An 18588-nucleotide genomic window follows, 5' to 3' on the forward strand; every position below is an offset into this window, starting at 1 on the left:
TCAAATGATTGTTTGGCCAATTATAGATGATTATGTCCTCGCATCACTGAATTTAATTGCAAGCTTGTTTGTTATGGACTATGATAACTGCATGTCCTCCAAATGAGGGGAGTTCAAATCCAGTATTCTGGTAATGGCCATGTTACTTGGGAAATTTTGAGAGCTAGAGCATGCCCAGTTTGGAAAATACTGCTTTAGAAAATATATATCTTCAGTGATTTTGAAATACAGCTCTGTTTTATACCTTTCATTTACTAAAAAGAGATGTTATGAGGGTAGTTGAGGAGAAGAAGAGAATTCTATTCATCTGGTGCAGAGGGTATCACCAAACAAGCCCCATGATGGAAAATATTCTAAAGGGGGAATAATCAGAGAGCTTATTAGTAGATTTTCTGGAAGCAAAGGTTGACTAATAAAAATTGATATAATTAAGCCAAAATCCACATGGCCAGTTTCAATATTTTTGAAGCATAATGAAAAATAATGGGAAGACAGATGGAAAAAGTCTCAATAGGATGGAGAGTTAAACCTGCCATTTCCCCCACTTTCCCCAACTCTTTCTGTCCCTACATTCCAGATATATTTCATTTATTGGGCACCTTGCTAGTTTGTAAGCAATTGCCCAGTGATATATTTAGCATCATCTGAGGGATGATGTGAGCTCAAATTGTTTTCTAATGCATATAATAGTGCTTGCTATGTCCTGCCTCTCTGATCCCTTAGCACTTTGTCATTTTCACTTGGTCAGAAGCCATAGACCTCCATCTGTTTATTTCTCTTTGACTGGGTTCTATTTTGGCTGCTGAATTGTTTTCTTATAAAATTTAAAAAAAGAAATGCTTTCATCATTGTGATCCATTATTTTTATGCACCTTCTTCTTTTGCTCTTAATTTACATAGGTAGATTCCTTCTTTCAAGCTAGGGGAAAAAAAAAACTTTTATTCCAGCTGCCAATACCTTTGGGACTGCAGAGGTGAAGGAAAGGCCCTCTGAGATCTTCCATTAGCCAGTGGTCTAGGGACTACTGAGTTAAAAATTTGGAATCACATTAAAATGATGGAAAATCTACCTGTCCAGCAGGCAATGGAACTGATACCAGAATTTTCCTGTTATATTTTCCTTCTGTATCATAAAGAAGCAAATGGCATTAGCCCAGCTTGTAAAAAAGAAATGATAGATTGTCTAAAATAGTAAAGAATTAAACTTAGTATTGCTTCAGTCCCTATGAAGGAAGGAAGCAAAGATGAAATTACTGTCTGTCATTGTTGGTTTGAGTGCTTGTCCTACAATATTTAAAATCTTGAGTCAAAGTGTCCCAAGGAAGTTTTACAAAACAGAATTAATAGTGACATCAAACAATGAAAAATAAGTATCCGTAAACATAGCAGCAGCTTTTCTTTTTTAAAAAGTAAAATAAGAATTCACCATATGATTTAATACTTAACGGTGAAAGAGAAATCGATTCAGTCAAAATTTGTATGCAATGTTATCCTATTCATACTGTACAGCTTCAACTGAAAAATATATTACAATATTCAGAGGATTATGAAAACCAAAGAAGAATTACATTCTGAATTACATTTTAGACCAGCAAGCACAGATCCATTCAGTTTGTTTCCAAACTTCCACATACTGAATATGATAAGCATTACAAGCTGAGATTGAGCTAGCCAGGTCTTTGGGGAGATGTCTCTCAATTTTTTACATAGTCAAGCAAAGGGGGAAAAAATGGCTCAGGATTATAATATCTGTATTGCAAAATGAATGTTAATCATACAAAGTATCAAAGTACTTTATGTTGACTCTGCAGTCCAATGCAGCCCAGGTGAAATGTAGCAAAAGTGGATTTCCAATGAGTGTCATGACGTTTTTAACTCTTAAATTCCTCAGGCACTGATGAGTACTATTCTCGAGGCTTGCAGGGCACATGGGAGTTCCAGAAAACAGAAGAAATTGTCTCTTTCTAGTCATAGAATGACCTTAGAGATCCTCTAGTCCAATTCCCTGTACTAGAAAAACCTTTCGTCAGCAGAATTATATAACAAGATTTCATCTCTTATGGAGTAGATAATCCCTCTGAAATCAGCAAGAATTAGCTTTTAAATAAGCAAGTCTGGGTGAGGTATGAAGGAGCAATGGTAACACACTTACCTTAGCTGCATAAAAGAAATGGGGGGGGGACATTTTAAGATACTCCATGATTGGGAGTGAGTAGTTGGGAGGGCAATTTCTCTCCTGTGACCTTGACTTGAAGAGAACATGCAGGTGACAAGGCAGGCAGCATAATGCATTGCCAGGGAATTTATTCTCACACCAAGGGAATCATTAAAGGAAGACTTTGAAAGTTGATGTTTTCATTTCTGCGAACATTGATTTGCAGTGTGTTGTTCTCATGTATCACAGTCCTCTGCATTAGCAGGAACAATTGGATAACCAGAAGTGATGCACTTGTTGTAAAAAGATTATGTGCACACTGCATCTGAATGACAGTAAGAATGACTGGTATTGAACAGGATGCTGTTACTGATGCACCTGATGTGACCATACGTGCTTCCTGTATGATACCATTGCCTATAGTTGTGTAAACTGTCTAATTCATATTGATATATATCTATATTCACATATGTGTGATGTGTGCCTTTTCAGATATTTTGAATTTTATTTCCCAGTGTCCCAAGTAGCATGGCAAATTTTAAGGCTGTATTTTATCTTTCTGCTCACCATAGGCTGTAAGGAATGTCATCTCCCAAGTCTTCCTATACCTTTAGGTTTTATTGACGCAAGTAGCTTTAAGATTTGCTAACTTTTCAACATTAGGGGTTATGCCATAGCTCATATGTATATGCATGCATATATATAACTAATGACAAGGTTTCCAAATATTCATACCCACATTTTGTTAGAATGTTTTATTAGCAAGAGTGGACAAATAATTGCCCAGTGCACTGAACAAATAATTATCTCAAATCTGGCAAAGTTGAGGTGCTCTCAAATAAATCCAAGTGGTCTATGTGATGCCACTTCCTTGGCAATTTTCACTTCACTTTGCTTATTGGAATTTTCTCATTGGCTGGTCTCCCAGGACTTGGCTACTTGTAAAGGACATTAATTATTCATTTTCAAATAGATTCTCAGTGTTTTACAAAGTGATAGAGTTGATGAACCACTCTAATCACCCTTGATTTTTGGCCATCTTGGTTGCACCAAAGGAGTGTTGCAGAAATCCATCATGGATTTATTTCCAAGCATAGGATAAGCTCTCAAAATAGAATTAGCTACAGCATGAATAGGCATATTAATCATGGTTCAATAGCATACCTCCCAAAATATGTTATATAGACTCATTTATGGGAAACTTTGTACAAAAACTCTGTTAGAGAACATTACATGCACACACTATACAAAGAAAGAAGTGTATAAAATGTTTGTTAGGGAAATGTGAATATAAAAACAATGTAATTTTATTTGTGCATTTTAATTACAGACATTGTGTAACTTTGATAGAAAGAACTAGCAGCTGGACATATTCATTATAAATTGGTCTGTACATCTTGAGTAATAGTCCATAGTCATAGTCCAATGATTCTAGGCAGTCTGAGATCTAATGCATAATAGATTCTCATTTTAGACTCTGAAATATATCTAGTTGCTTGTTATATACTAAGATGCCAGTGAAGAACTAAGTCTCAACACTGTTAACTAGGGACTGTTCTTGCATAACTTCAATTACAAACAGATAGGATTTGAGCATGACCACAGATAAACTGCTGAAGAAATCACATTCATGTCCTTTCTCTGCTTGCTATATCTGATTTCCATTCAAGACACCCATTGGGCATACCTCATTTATAATGTGGGGCCTTTGCCTAGATGCTCCTATCAGTGAAGATGAAAGTCAAATTAATTTCAAATTTCAATTCACCTATGAATCATATTGTGCAGTATCTTTTCTCCCAGGTCCTTTGCACCTTTGACATAATTTTCCAGATGGAAAATAACATGAACCCAAATACACGGGATATTAGCAAGGAAACTCTTCAATCTGGAGAGATATAGACATAGAAATGTAGACATATACAGACATAGATGGGGAAAGAACCTCTCAACATGTTTTGTGTGTCATTTTCTCACAGTTGAACAACTATGTCCTGCCTCTACACAAATGGGATTATGGGAAGAATCTATATACCAACAGATGTAGAATTGAACACTGATGAAAAGGATAAAAATAACTGGTTTAAGGAGCAAACCAGATAATGTAAGTTAGAAAAATGAGACAACCATTGCTCTCCTGTCTGTCTGTCTAGAGCAGAAAAAGCAAAGAAAAAAGAAAAACAACACACAAAACACCCCACTTCTTCTAGTGTGATAATGAATGAAGGAAATGATAGCAGTAGTAATATGAACAACAAAGAAGCCACATGTAAACACTCAATGTACACTTTCAGGACAAATGTAGAAAAGAAATCAATGTGTTTGGTTCCTGGCATGTTTAGTATGCAAGTGGACATTTGCCAGTAAAGAGAAGTAGGACAAAAATGAAATTCCTTTTCCCAGACAGAATTTGAAGTACAGTTGTGCACGGATGATGAACATTTAATTGCTAAAATGTATAAACGTTTGTTAAAATTTGAAACAGAGGAAGAACAGGTTAAAGAATGTATGATACAGTGGGCTAAGAATTTTGGTTATCTATCTATCTATCTATCTATCTATCTATCTATCTATCTATCTATCTATCTATCAAATTTGTCACTGCCCATCTCCTCCAATCGGAGGGTCTCTGGGCAGTTTACAATACAGAGCAATAAATATACAATAAAATTCTAATAAATATACAATAAAATTCTGATAAAATCCCACTAAAACAATTCCTTAACTACCCCAGCTCAAAAAAACCAGATGGCTGTGATCTCCTTCAGTCATTATGTAGGAGGGGCACTTCAAGGCACTAGCCAACCCCAAGTATGTCAATTCTCCTCCCTGCCCCAAGCCCGGTGGCAGAGCCAGGTCTTCAACTTCCTCTGGAAGGCTAGGAGTGATGGGGCTAATCTCACCTCCAGGGGCAAGATGTTTCAAAGGGCAGGCACTACTGCCAAGAAGGCCCACCTCCTGGACTCCACCAGATGGAATTCTCTTATCAATGGGGTCCGTAGCATGCCCTCTCTGCATGATCGGGTGGGACAGGCTGATGATACGGGGAAGAGGCGGTCCCTCAGGTAACCCGGTCCCATGCCATGTAGGGTTTTAAAGGTGATAACCAACACCTTGAATTGGACCCAGAAGCAAACTGCAATGCAGCTCACATAGCAAAGGTGTTATGTGAGCCCTTCTAGGGGCGCCAAAAATAGCCCATGCGGCCACATTCTGGACCAGCTGAAGCTTCTGGATACTCTTCAAGGGTAGCCCCATGTAGAGTGCATTGCAATAGTCTATATGGGAGATAACAAGGGCATGAGTGACTGTCCAAAGGGCTTCCCGGTCCAGGAAAGGGTGCAACTGGTGCACAACACGAAGCTGTGCAAAGGCCCTTCTGGTCACAGCTGCCACCTGCTCTTTGAGCAGGAGCCGTGAGTCCATGAGGACTCCCAGATTATGCACTGGGTCTGTCTGGGGCAGTGCAACCCCATCCAGAACTAAAGATGATAACTTCCCAGATACAGAGGAACCCTTAACCCAGCCACTCCATCTTACCAGGGTTCAGCCAAAGCCTGTTGTTCCCCATCCAGACCCCTACAGCCCCCAGGCACCGAGAGACGGCAGTCACAGCATCTCTTACCTCACCCGGGATGGAGATATAAAATTGAGTATCATCAGCATAATGATGATACCTCATCCCGTGGTGACAGATGATCTCACCCAGAGGTTTCATGTAGATGTTGAATAGGAGAGGAGTGAGAACCGAACCCTGTGGCACCCCACAAAGGAGAGGTCAAGGATCAGATCTCTCCCCCCCATCACCACCGACTGGGACCGGCCCTGGAGGAAGGAGGTGAATCAGCACAAAACTACGCTGCCCACCCCCAACTCCCTGAGCCAACCCCAAAGGATACCATGGTCAATGGTATCAAAAGCCGCTAAGAGGTCAAGAAGAGTGAGGATGGATGCACTACCCCCATCCTGCTCCCAGCAGAGATCATCCATAAGTGCGACCAATGCCATTTCTGTCCCATATCCAGGCCTGAAACCTGACTGAAAGGGATCTAGATAATCTGTTTCCTCCAGAATCCTCTGGAGCTGTAATATACAAATGGATCAATGGGAAAATATATGATTAAAAAGGTTAAAATTTACTTTGTCTTATGATCTCAAAGAGAATTGTTATAAAATGATATATTGTTGATATATGATGCCAGAGAAATTATCTAGAACGTATAAAGGCACTACAGATCTATGTTGGAAATGCGAACAATGTGTAAAAAAGCTTGGTGGACATGTAAAAAAGCTAAAAAAAATGGATTCAAATACATACATTGATACAGAGGATTTTTGTTTAATATTCAGTTGAAGCCAAAATGTTTCCTTTTAGGGTTGATGGATGAACAGTTAGAAAAAAGCCATGGAAGATAATTCCAATATATGATTACTGTGGCAAAATTATTATATGCATGGAGATGGAAAGATTTGATACTACCCACTATGGAGGAATGATTGGTGAAATTCACAGATCTTGCTGAGATGAATAAACTAACTTCTTTGATTAGAGAAAAGATGTAAACTACATTTATTGGTCCCTGGAAACTTCTTATGGACTTTTTGCATAAAAATGAAAAAGTGAATTTATGGCTTTGATGATTAGACAGGATAGATTCCAGAAAGAAGAGTATCATGATATAACTTGAGAGAGAGAGGTTAAAATATAATTGTACTTATAACTGCTGTGAAGAATATCAGAATCCACTTCTTTGTATCTTTTTTTATAATTTTCTATTTGTCTTTAGCTTTTTTCTTTTCTTGCACTTTTTGCTTTCTCTTTCTTTTTCTCTTACTTCATATTAGTTTGTATAAGTTTTTATCTTCCTTTTTTAAAAAATTTAGTGTCTGTGTGTGTGTTTGTGTATATATGCATATACACACATATACACAGACAAATATAGAGAGAATGAGATTCCCTCATCATCTTTCTTTCTTTCTTTCTATGTATGTATGTATGTATGTATGTATGTATGTGTATGTGTATGTGTATGTGTATGTGTATATATATATATATATATATATATATATAGAGAGAGAGAGAGAGAGAGAGAGAGAGATTCTTTTCCCCCAAGAGAAGTGACCTCCCCAGCATCCCTCTTCCTTGTAGCTACTTAGAGTGTAGCCTGGATCATAATATGCTTGTACTTTTAAGACCTCCTGTCTTGTACTTGTCCACCTGAGAATGGTTATTCCTGAATTACAGTCTGAGTCTATATAGCAATATAATATAAATCAGGATCTGATTAGGGAGGTTATGAATATTTCCCAGGGCTCTCTTGAAATTAGCATTCGGCTTGCACTATATTTCTGATGTGCTACTGTCACATACAGTCACCTCCAGATTTAGAAAACAGCACTGCTTGAATGTTTTGTTTATTAGTTCCAACACAAGCATATGATCCACATTCCACTTCTAAGTTTAGTTATTCACATTTCCTTCATTTGTTTTAGACCATCTGTAGCAACAATGCAAGTTTTACGCTTAGCTTAGCACTGTGTAGCAACTTCACAATAAGCAACTGATTTGAGAAGGTAGCACATAGTGCTTCCGGTGGGAATGGCAGACTGAACAGCTGGGCCTGCTGGTTCAGCAAGCGGAGCTGACAATGCGGTAACTTTTTGGGGGCTCAGGCAGGTTTTCCTGAAGCCCAGAAACATTTTCCAGATCAAGGAGAATACCTGGAATCATCCCATCTCTCCTCCGGATGGCTGCTTGCAGCTGGAAGATCGCGAACAGCATTTTGCTCTCAGTTGGTAAGATCAGCCGGGAGGCTGGGACGTCACCATTTCCAAGCCGCGCTGTAGCCTTAAAGGGACACTAAGACCGGCCACCCCATTTCTAAATCACCAATTTGTATTTTTTTTAAGGTATGTGTACCCCAAGAGAGGCTTTCTACAGTGAGGAGAAGCTGGTTCTCTTGGTGCTTAACATTATTTTTGGGATTACTTTAAAAAAAATAATAAGTTTTGGATTTCATTTTCCTTCTGAAGGAAATTCCAAAGATTGAGAGTAAACAATTGTCTTCCTGTTATTATTTTTGTATTAAATTTGAAGATATTAGCATTTTCCTACATGTTGAATCAGCTGATTTGAACCTCCAGCATTCTGTCCTCACTTTCCCTTGTGAACTGTCTGCTACCTCACTCTCACTTTATGTAAACACACTTTGGAACTCTTCCATAGCTTTGACTTTTGCTGGTTAAGCTCCTAGGGGGTGCCATAATCTACTGCGTGAGACATGGAGGATTTCAAACAGATTCTTTCTGACTTTCACCAGGATTTTAAACAGATTTCTTCTGACTTCTATCAAGCTTTTATGCAAGATATCCAGGACATTGTGGAAAACATGAGATCTAAAATGTGCCATCAGGTTGGGGATGTGGTGGATGAAATTGAGGAATTTAAGAGCGATAGAAAGGTTTTTTTTAAGACTGAGATTGGGATTTTTATCAAGATGCTGGATGAAGATTGGATAATGGAGTTGGAGAAATCTAAGGGAGAGAGTGATCTGCAAGACATAAGTAAAATTGATCTCCTGGTGGAATGCCATGAAAAGAACCTGGAATCTTTGAGGGGGGCAGTTGGGCTGTTTGATTCTTTCAAGAGGAAAGCTCTGTGCACTTTGAGGGGATATGTAACTGCTCTGGTTTATTTGGAAGTGGGATAAGGGTTGAAGAATGTTCATCTGGTTTGCTTTAAGGATTTGATTGATGCTATTTGCCTTTAAAGATTTGGATTTACTGTTTTGAATTGGCTTTGTTTTTTGGGCTTATTAAGATTAAAATTATTAAAACTGTTGTATTAGAGTTAAAGAATGTTTATTGGACTTGCTTTAAGGATTTGATTGATGTTATTCCCTTTTAAAGATATGGAATTACTGCTTTGAATTGTCTTTATCTGGGGGGTTTATTAAGATTCAGATTATTTAAATTGTTGTACTATTAAGTATAATTGCAGACAACTTATGTGCTTTTTAATTTGATTCTTATTATAGTAGACAGAAATGTATAGAATAGTGGCAGGAAAGGAATAATTAAATATGTTTTATCTTTTGGAGGGGAGAAAGATATTTAGGAGGTTTATATGATTTTTTTCTTTATTTTAATATAAGGGGGAGGAGTAACTGTACTTAGTGATTTTTATTATGTGTTAAAGTGGAACGGCTTAGAAAAATAATGTGGAGTTTTGGTTTAATATAGAGTAAGAGGTTGATTATGGGACATTTTGTATATCCTTGCTGTTAAAAGTCAGAAGCCATATCTTTTTGTAAATTTAAAAAAAAATCTCTTGTGTTTCCTCACTATTTTAGTTTTTTTTTTCTTTGTAGTTTTTTTGGTTTTTTGTGGTTTTTATTCTTTTCTTGAAACCTAATAAGATTTACTATTAAAAAGAGAAGCTAGTACATAGGAGGAGAGGCAAACTGCTGACTTGCATGGATTCTAGAGATTTTTTGTAGCAAAAGACTGCCCACAAAGTTTATGCATATATGGCTGAGCTGATGGCTTTTTAGCACATTTATCAGGAAGTCATCAAGGTCAGTCTGAGTGACAGACAGCCCCTACTGAGAGCAGCATACCAAATTGTAGTGTCCTATTTCAGCATGTCTGCATAAAGTTCATTTCTGTAATTGGTGCAATCAAATTAAATCCAGTCACCAAAAGGCAATGCTGTCAGAGCATCACTTGGCTGCATCCTGGACAATCCAAGAATGATGGAGCCACCTACTGGCATCTTTTCTTATAAGTTCATTAAAAAGCTACACTGGCTTACAAGGCTGGAGCCAGGAGCAAAGTGTATAAGACAATGTCATGAGTCACACTTACACTAAAGTGGGATGCTCTCTGTCACACCTGAGAGGATCTACAGCTTAACTGTGGAACAAAGACTTTGCACAAAGCCTGAACTTCAGCTGTACTCAGTTTCTTGAAAAGGAAAGTAACATTTTTAAATGTTAGGGTGCTTTCAAACCAGGCACACAACTAGGGTCTCTGTCACCCGGGGCAAACACAGATTCCGCACCCATTTTGGCACCCCCTCAGCGCTCATTTTGGCGCCTCCCCAGCGCGGCGCCTGGGGCACATGCCCCACTTGCCCCCTCTAGTTGCAGCCCTGTTTCTAACCACCACTGTTCTCATTCCCCAAACCCTCAGAAGCAGTCTAAAGGTCATCCATGATCTTCTTTACTTCTGCCAACTTGAACTACTGAGAACAAGGAGTTTTCCTCATCCAAAGTGCTTCAAGTTTCACAATAAAACCCATCACTCTACTCCACAAAAATATAGGGAAAACAGTTTTTGCACACTGGTAGCTCTCCGGCTGAAGGCAGGATAGGACAAAATTCTAGTGAATTTCACCTCCACCCATTTTGTCTGTGTTTCTATCAGGGAATGACAAAGTTGTACCTACCCTTACAGGGCCTAGAGGAGGAGGAGGAATATGGCAACATTTCCCTCCAATGGGGAAAGAGAACCATAGCATCTTGCTTGTGTGTATGTGTGTTGTGTGTGGGGGGGGAGGGTCTCTAGCTTTAAGGCTGTTTTAATTGTACTAGGACCCAGCTGGAAATAAATCAGCTTAACTCTGCAACACCGTTGGCCTCATGGAGATCTAGAAGTGCTTTCAAATGGCTCACAACATCTATGTGGAACATCCTTTGCAGGCCCTACAAATAATCCTGCTTTAAATCTTGAAGGATCATCAGAAGCTGCCTTAACTGGGTTACTCTTTTAATCCATCAAACTCACTATTATTGAACAGTGGTTTCTCAGGTTCCTAGATAAGTATATTATTATTATTATTATTATTATTATTATTATTATTATTATTATTTACTACTACTGCTACTACTACTCTTACTGCTACCTGCTACTAAAGGTTTTTGTAAGTAATATCTTCCTTAATTTAATATTTTCAGAAAAATGATTTAATATATACATCAAATTTGTGTATGTTTCTAACTATAATTCTATTTTTTCACTGTAATTTTAATTTGTAGCTAATTGTTTTTATGTATTTTAATACTAATTGTTTTAACTGTAATAAGTATTTAAAAAGTTAAAACAAAGTGATAAAAAATTAAAATGTCAGACTGGCGAATCCATTAAAAAAGATAATATTTATAATCTATATATTGGAAGGAGAGGAGAAAGCCATCACCTGAGTGAAAAAGTGTGATCCTATTTTGGGAAATACAATGTCAAAACAGAGAGATGTTGACTTAAATCAGAGGAGTCATCTAATTTTGTATTTTATAGTTGAGAGAGGAGAACAGCCCAACGACCCTGTAAAAATTGTCGCAAATGGACATTCTTAATGTGAATTATGAAGAAGATTACTAAATTGATGGGCATAATTCTTTTAATTGTAATTAATTTATATTAAACTAAACTAAATTATATTTAGTGTTTCCCTGGATCTGCCTACTTTTTCCCGGCTCTGCCTGCCTCTTTCAGCCTGGAAAAAAAAAAAAGTAGATCAGGCTTTCCTACTCCATTAACTCTCCACTTACATTTAGCATTGCTTCCTAGAAGGAAAAAGGATGGTGTCAGATCCCCCCAATCAAAAGTTTCACAGAAACCCTTATTGGAGCATCTCCCATCATTTCCTTCTTGAAGGAATGGAATCCATGTTGCCAGATGGGAGGGGGTGTGAAGTTGGAGTGTGAAGTAGTTTATTATGGCTATGGAAGACATCAAGGACACAGGGTTGAGGTATGCCAGGAATACCATCTGGATGGGAGGGGGAGACAACATGGCTGCATGGGAAAGGGGACTAACTAAGGGAATGTAGTTTTTAAGTTAGGTTTGAGCGGGAAATGTTTATTCGCAGCTTGCCTTCTGTACCGTTCATTACGCTTCATTAAAACAGTTAAAGGGATCCCAGCCTCCTGACTGTGATTGTGTGAATGATCAAATGATCAGGTGCTGACATTAAGCTGTGAATCCATCTTTTGAAAATTCTTCCTGAGCAAGTAATCAGCTGAGAGTTGACGAGCCATGCCTAAACACGGAAAATCCTGGGCTCAGCAGCCATCGCCTTTACCATCATCGGAGAGGACAGTGCTGTATGCCAAAGTGGAAGAAGAAAAAATTGAGACAGAGGAGAGCTCTGGGAGTGGGGACAGCGAGTGTGAGATGGAACCCTGGCTCAACACTATGGAGTTGGAAAGTGCCCTCCATTCCCGCAATTTTGTGAGAGAGCCTCAGACGTTGAGCATTATTATCAAAGAACCACAGGTGGGTCCTTCCCAGCCTGGTGCCAGAGAGGAAGAGGGAAGAGCCCCTGCACCCATGGAGGCACAAGTAAGGGTGCAGAGTCTGGGGTTGCATGGGACTATACCAGACCACAATGAAACTCCACAAGAAATGCAGAGGCTGGAGGCAAGGATGTCTTCTATGGAAGTGGTGTTGCAGCAGGTATCAAGAACCCTGGAGACCATGGCGTACCCCTTGGCAGAAATCTCAACTCAGCTATTCAGAGTGATGTCACCGGACTCATGAGGAAGATGGCGTACCCTAACCCCAACCCAGGATTTTGAATCGCCAGTGAGGCGCCGGCAGAGTGGAGGCCACCCAGAGAGCCAAGGTGACTGGGGAAGAGCTCTGCCCAGCGGGGCGACACTGGCTGCGACCCCGAAAGACATACAAGTTAAGTTCAATGGAGACCCATGACAGTTGGCATTCTTCTTGACCAACGTGTCCATATACATGAAGGAATATGGGTCTTGCTTTCCCACTAAGTACAAGAAAGTGAGCCAAGTAGGTGCCAGACTACAGGGACCTGTGGCGGAGTGGTTTGTGCAACTGCACGATGCCATGGTCCCGGAGCTGAGCAGCCTGCGTGACGTCATGAGGGCACTGAGAGACCGATTCAAGGACCCACATGACAAGATGAGGGTGAAGACAGGTATCCAGCAACTTAGGCAAGGGGGAAGGACCATGGTGGAGTAGGCCATGGAGTTCAAATCTCTTGCCAGAAAAGTTATGGACTGGTCGGAAACTACTAAGATTGATTACTTCAAAGGGGGCTTGCAGCCAGAAATCCTGAGATGGGGGCTGTGCTGTGGAGACCCCCCTCCCACTTTGAAAGAGTGGATCTGCCTAGCAGGGGAGGTGGAGAATACCCAATATCAATTCCCCCGGCAACTCCGAGTGCAAATGATGGGAAGAAATACCGTAGCCCCAGGTCAATTTCCCTTCACCCAGCAAAAACTCTTCCATGACAAGGAAGACTGGAAAGACTGGCCAGGGAAAAGAGGCAGCTGTTTTAAATGCGGGAAGGACACCCACAGAGCAGCAGAATGCCCAAGCGGGGAGTCAGACGCCCCAAAAGGAGCAACCAAACCAGCTAAAACCCCACCAACTAGACGCAAGGCAGCCGCTGCAATGGCGCTGGCCCAGAAGGATCCAGAGGTGAAGCCCCTGATTGACTCTGGCAAAGACTCCGAACAGGAGGAACTGGAGCCGGTGGGAAATGAATTTCACCTGTTCTAAATCGCGCCTGCGAGCAGGTGGAAACTCCAGGGTACAACGTGCCTACTTCAGAGATAGACTACAAAGAGATAGATGACAAAGAAGACCCTTTGCTTGCTTAAACCTGCGCCGGACCATTCTAAGTGGCACCAGCCTGCAGCAACTCCTCCACCCACCATGGTCGATGGCCATCAGCATTTTGAAGTTAAAGACATTCTGGACTCCGTTTTTTTCGCAAATCTTTACAGTACTTGATTCAATGGAAACATTTTCCAGATCCTGAGTGGGTTAATGCGTGTCATGTTAATGCTCCTATTTTAACCAAAAAGTTTCATGCAAAGTATCCTTCTAAGCCCTCTCCTTACTAACCTCATCACTTAATTTTATGTGATATCTGATTGGGCATTTTAGTCTTTCTTGGGTAGGCGGTATGTCAGATCCCCCCAATCAAAGGTTTCACAGAAACCCTTATCGGAGCATCTCCCATCATTTCCTTCTCGAAGGAATGGAATCCATGTCGCCAGATGGGAGGGGGTGTGAAGTTGGAGTGTGAAGTAGTTTATTATGGCTATGGAAGACATCAAGGACACGGGGTTGAGATATGCCAGGAATACCATCTGGATGGGAGCGGGGATGACATGGCTGCATGGGAAAGGGGACTAACTAAGAGAATGTAGTTTTTAAGTTAGGTTTGAGCGGGAAATCTTTATTCACAGCTTGCCTTCTGTACCGTTCATTACGCTTCATTAAAACAGTTAAAGGGATCCCAGCCTCCTGACTGCATATGTGTGAATGCTTGAATGATCAGGTGCTGATAGATGGCCTGTAATATTGCCTTTCTGAAATGGAGATCATGGAGATAATTTCATAAGAATAGCTCTACAGGATCAGGCCAAGGTTTATCTTGTTTGCTTGCAAGAAGGGGTTGGAGACATATCCCTTTCCCACCATGATGACCTGCAACTGCTATTTGGAGGCACGATGTCCCCAACCTGGGTGAAACTTTTGAGTCTTCAAGTCTAATATTGATAGAACTGTTCTCAAACAATTTATATAATTCCTTTTTAAAACCATCCAAGTTAGTGGCCAATACCATATCTTGTGGTAATAAATTTTACAACTTAATAATGCATGGTGTAAAAAAGCACTTTCTTTTTCTGTTATAAATTTCAGATATCTGTGATTGCACCACAGTGAATGGGAGCACAAAGGTTGCTTGAAACCTGGAAATTCCCTACTGCAAATGTGGTCCTGTTGATCACATCTTCACTCACAGGGTAGTAACACATTACTATATTGATAATATAAAAATAGTAACAGAACTGGACACCTGCAAACATTAATACCATTATGTATCTGGTTTCTGAGCGGTTTAGGGAGATAGATCTTACCCAAATGTCTTTTCAGACTTCTCTACTGAGAGACTGCCTGACTCCAAACAACTCTGGGCAGCTTATACTTAAAACTAAGAAAAAACATACAACCCAGCAAAAAAGAACCATGCATGTCCAGAGAATAGCTACATGGCATAGGGCCTGGTTCCTTGAGGGACCACTTGTCTCCCATAGTTTCTGCCCAGCTGATTTGATCTGGCAGGGTTGGCACACTCCAGGTTCCTTCAATTAAACAATGCCATCTATCAGAACCCAGAAGTATACCTTCTCTGCAGCAGCAACTGCCCTCTGGAATGAGCTTCCCCCAAAATTTGGATGGCCTTTGGTGAGTAAGAGTAAGACTCCTTGCTTTGTTCCCATCCAGTCTATTGTTTCTGACATCATTTATCTTTAAAAAAAACTGGTTTATTGTATCTCCCTTGTTTTAGATTTTGTGAGGTACCCAATGTTGTTGGGAGTCAGGCAGCATACACATTTGATAATAAGTAAAGAAACACCCACCTTAGTCCCAGGCCTGTGAGAACAGACAGGTCTTTTGGGAATGTACAAATCTCTAGGGGAATGGTGTTCCAGAGAGGAGCTGTACAAATCTCTGTGGGAATGGTGCTCCAGAGAGGAGCTGTACAAATCTCTGTGGGAATGGTGCTCCAGAGAGGAGCTGTACAAATCTCTGGGGGAATGGTGTTCCAGAGACCAGATGATGTGACACAGAAGGCGTACTTCCTAGACCCCAATAGATGCCCCTGATTAACCAAAGTGATCTGGAGCATACCCACTCTGCTGGATCTCACAGGATGGGCAGAAACTGTAGGAGACAGACACTCCCTCAAACAGCCAGGTCCTACACAATAACCACCACCTTGAATTTTACCTGGAAGCAAATTGTCAACCAGTGCAGGTTGTGGAACAACAGTTCCATGGCATGCCCATTACTGCTAGCATCACTGCATTCTGGACCAGCTGTAGCTTCCAGGTAGTTTTTGATGGCAACCCCATGTGGAATGCATTGCAATAGTCCATTCGAGAGATGCCCAGGGCATGAGTGATCATCTGGAGGTATTCCCAATTCAAGAACAAGCTGTGAATCCAGGATGACCCACAGAATGTGCACCAGTCTCAGCTAGGGAAATGCCCTTTGACTAAAAGACTAAAGATGAAAAGTCCTCAGATCTAGGGAGGCTCATTGTCCAAAGCCACTCAGACAGCTTCTAGACACTGGCCAGAACACTGACAGCATCATCTGAATGGCCCTGGGTCAAGATGTATAATTGCATATCATCCACATACCAATGATACCAGAACCAACAACCTCACATAGCAGTTTCATGCTGATGTTGAACAGGCATATCCTCTCCCACCCCTTCTGTGAACACCAGCTGGAACTAACTAGAGAAAAAATAGGAGAACCACCAGACAAAAGTTTCTCATATACCCAGTCACTGTAGCGAGGCCATCCAGGCAGCTCCTAATGATGAAATGGAAGAGGTGATACCATTTTATCTCTCATCTCAGGCAGCAAAATGTCTTGGCCCAGCTCTTGTGCTTAAAATGGCAAGTTAGAAGTTAAAAAATAACTATAGCTATGATGGACAGGAGGAGAAAATCAAAACAAAATATCCACAGCAGTGACTCCTTCATTAAGCCAAAGGTTGTTTAATCAGTTGCAAACTTTTGTGTTATTCAAACCCTTAATGAGGTACTGTCATTAGCAGCCATAAAAATGCTGGGGATAGGGTAAAATTCCAGTCATATATTAGAGTTGCTCCTATGCCAGGTGCATGACTGAAGTTAGAAGATGATATTCAGAGATAATGCAGAGAGGGAGAAAAAAACATAATTAAAGGGTATTTTCTGTGAGAATCCAGCCTGCCTCTGACTCAGAAATTGAAACTTCTTCTGAGTCAGAGGAGGAAACAGAAACTTACTGGGGCTGAAACCGGGAAAGTGAAACCTGGGGATGAGTCAGCAGCACGGGAAGAGTCAAAGGCACTGATTGGCCAAGACTCGGAGGAGGATTTGAATCCTCCAATCAGCGTGTGTCAACAGGCAGAAAAGTGCAGGAAGGAGATGGCAGCCCAATTGGCGGCAGAAGGTCTAGGCGCACAAAGCATCGGCATAAATGGCAGACACATGAAAAGCAAGCTGCTGGAGACAACTGATCCTATAAGCCTGCAGTGTCCACAGAAGAGTCCTTACCAGTGTTGGAGACAGCATCTGTTACCGAAGAGGAATCAGTGCCAGCATTCTCCACTGAAGAGGACTTGAATCCTGCTTCTGCTGCTACCCCGGATCTTATCCATGCCGAACCCAGCAACCTTAATCTTGTGTCCAGCTTTGGATCTTCGGGTTCACCTTGTGCACATTCCAGGCACACTCCTCACCCCATTTCAAGATTTCAGCTGTGTTCAGAGTCTCCAGTCCATCCTTGTCGTGCCTCCAGTTCGCAATCTCTGCCCAAGCCTTCGGTGCAGCCTCGCAGCATTTCTAGACTGCCACTTAACTCCAGGTCTTCTGTGCCATTTCAGTGTACCTTCAACCTCCTGTCTCGCAGTGAATCTTCGGTCCAGTCCAGCTGCATTTTGAGCGTTCAACCTTGTTCAGGAGTTTCACACCTATCTAGTTGTGAACCCGAAGGGCAGCCTAGTCCAGGGCTTCCAGCTGAGTCCCGCCTTGCTCCGAGTCTTCAGCTCCCAGTATCCCATCTAGCTCAAGTCATCAAGTCCAACCCAGTCCGGTCCTTGGATCCCAGAAATGTCCAGGGGGCTACGGCCAGCCCCACCCCGAGTTCCAGTGCCAGCCTAATTCGAGTGATGTTCCAGTTCAAGATCAACTGATTACAGCTTCAGTAGGGCCTCGCACTCCAGTTTCTTCCAGCCTGCTCTGCTGTCTTGCTGTCATCTCCTTCTGCAATATTGCCAGTTTCCTCGTTGCTGCCCAGTTGGTCTTGATTGAGACCAGTTCTTCTTGATTCTAAGGACTTATTTATTGTAAATAGTTATTTAATAAAGAGTATTTTTGATAATTAATCTGCCTGGCCACCTCTAAGTCTGATCAGGACATTTTCCATGTGAATGTTATGTATTTTCCTAGCATTTAAATATATTATGTGGTCCCTATATTTTGACAGAAAATCACATGCTACAGATTTTAAGCTTTTTACAAAATCCAGTTTTCCATCTTTGATGGAAATTCCAGCACTAAGGATCTTGATCTGCATCTTGTGGTCTAATGTACAGCACAGTACATGCCTACTCAACCAATCTGACAGTTCTCTAAAAATGGCAATGTCATTTTGACAGTTTAATTATATCAAAATATGCATTTAAAATAGGAATAGTGAGGTGGGGAGAATGCTTTTGAATGCTTATTTTGAGAGAACATATAGATTTAAATATGTAATGGAGAGAAAATACAAATTTACATGCATGTGAAAATGGGTATTTCAGTACAATTTGACAGGACGTTATAAAGCAGAATTGTACATTGGTGTGGAAATGGAACAGAATTGTGGATAAAATCATGACA

The sequence above is a fragment of the Candoia aspera genome, chromosome 1 (genome assembly GCF_035149785.1).
Source record: "Candoia aspera isolate rCanAsp1 chromosome 1, rCanAsp1.hap2, whole genome shotgun sequence".
Taxonomy (NCBI): Eukaryota; Metazoa; Chordata; class Lepidosauria; order Squamata; family Boidae; genus Candoia; species Candoia aspera.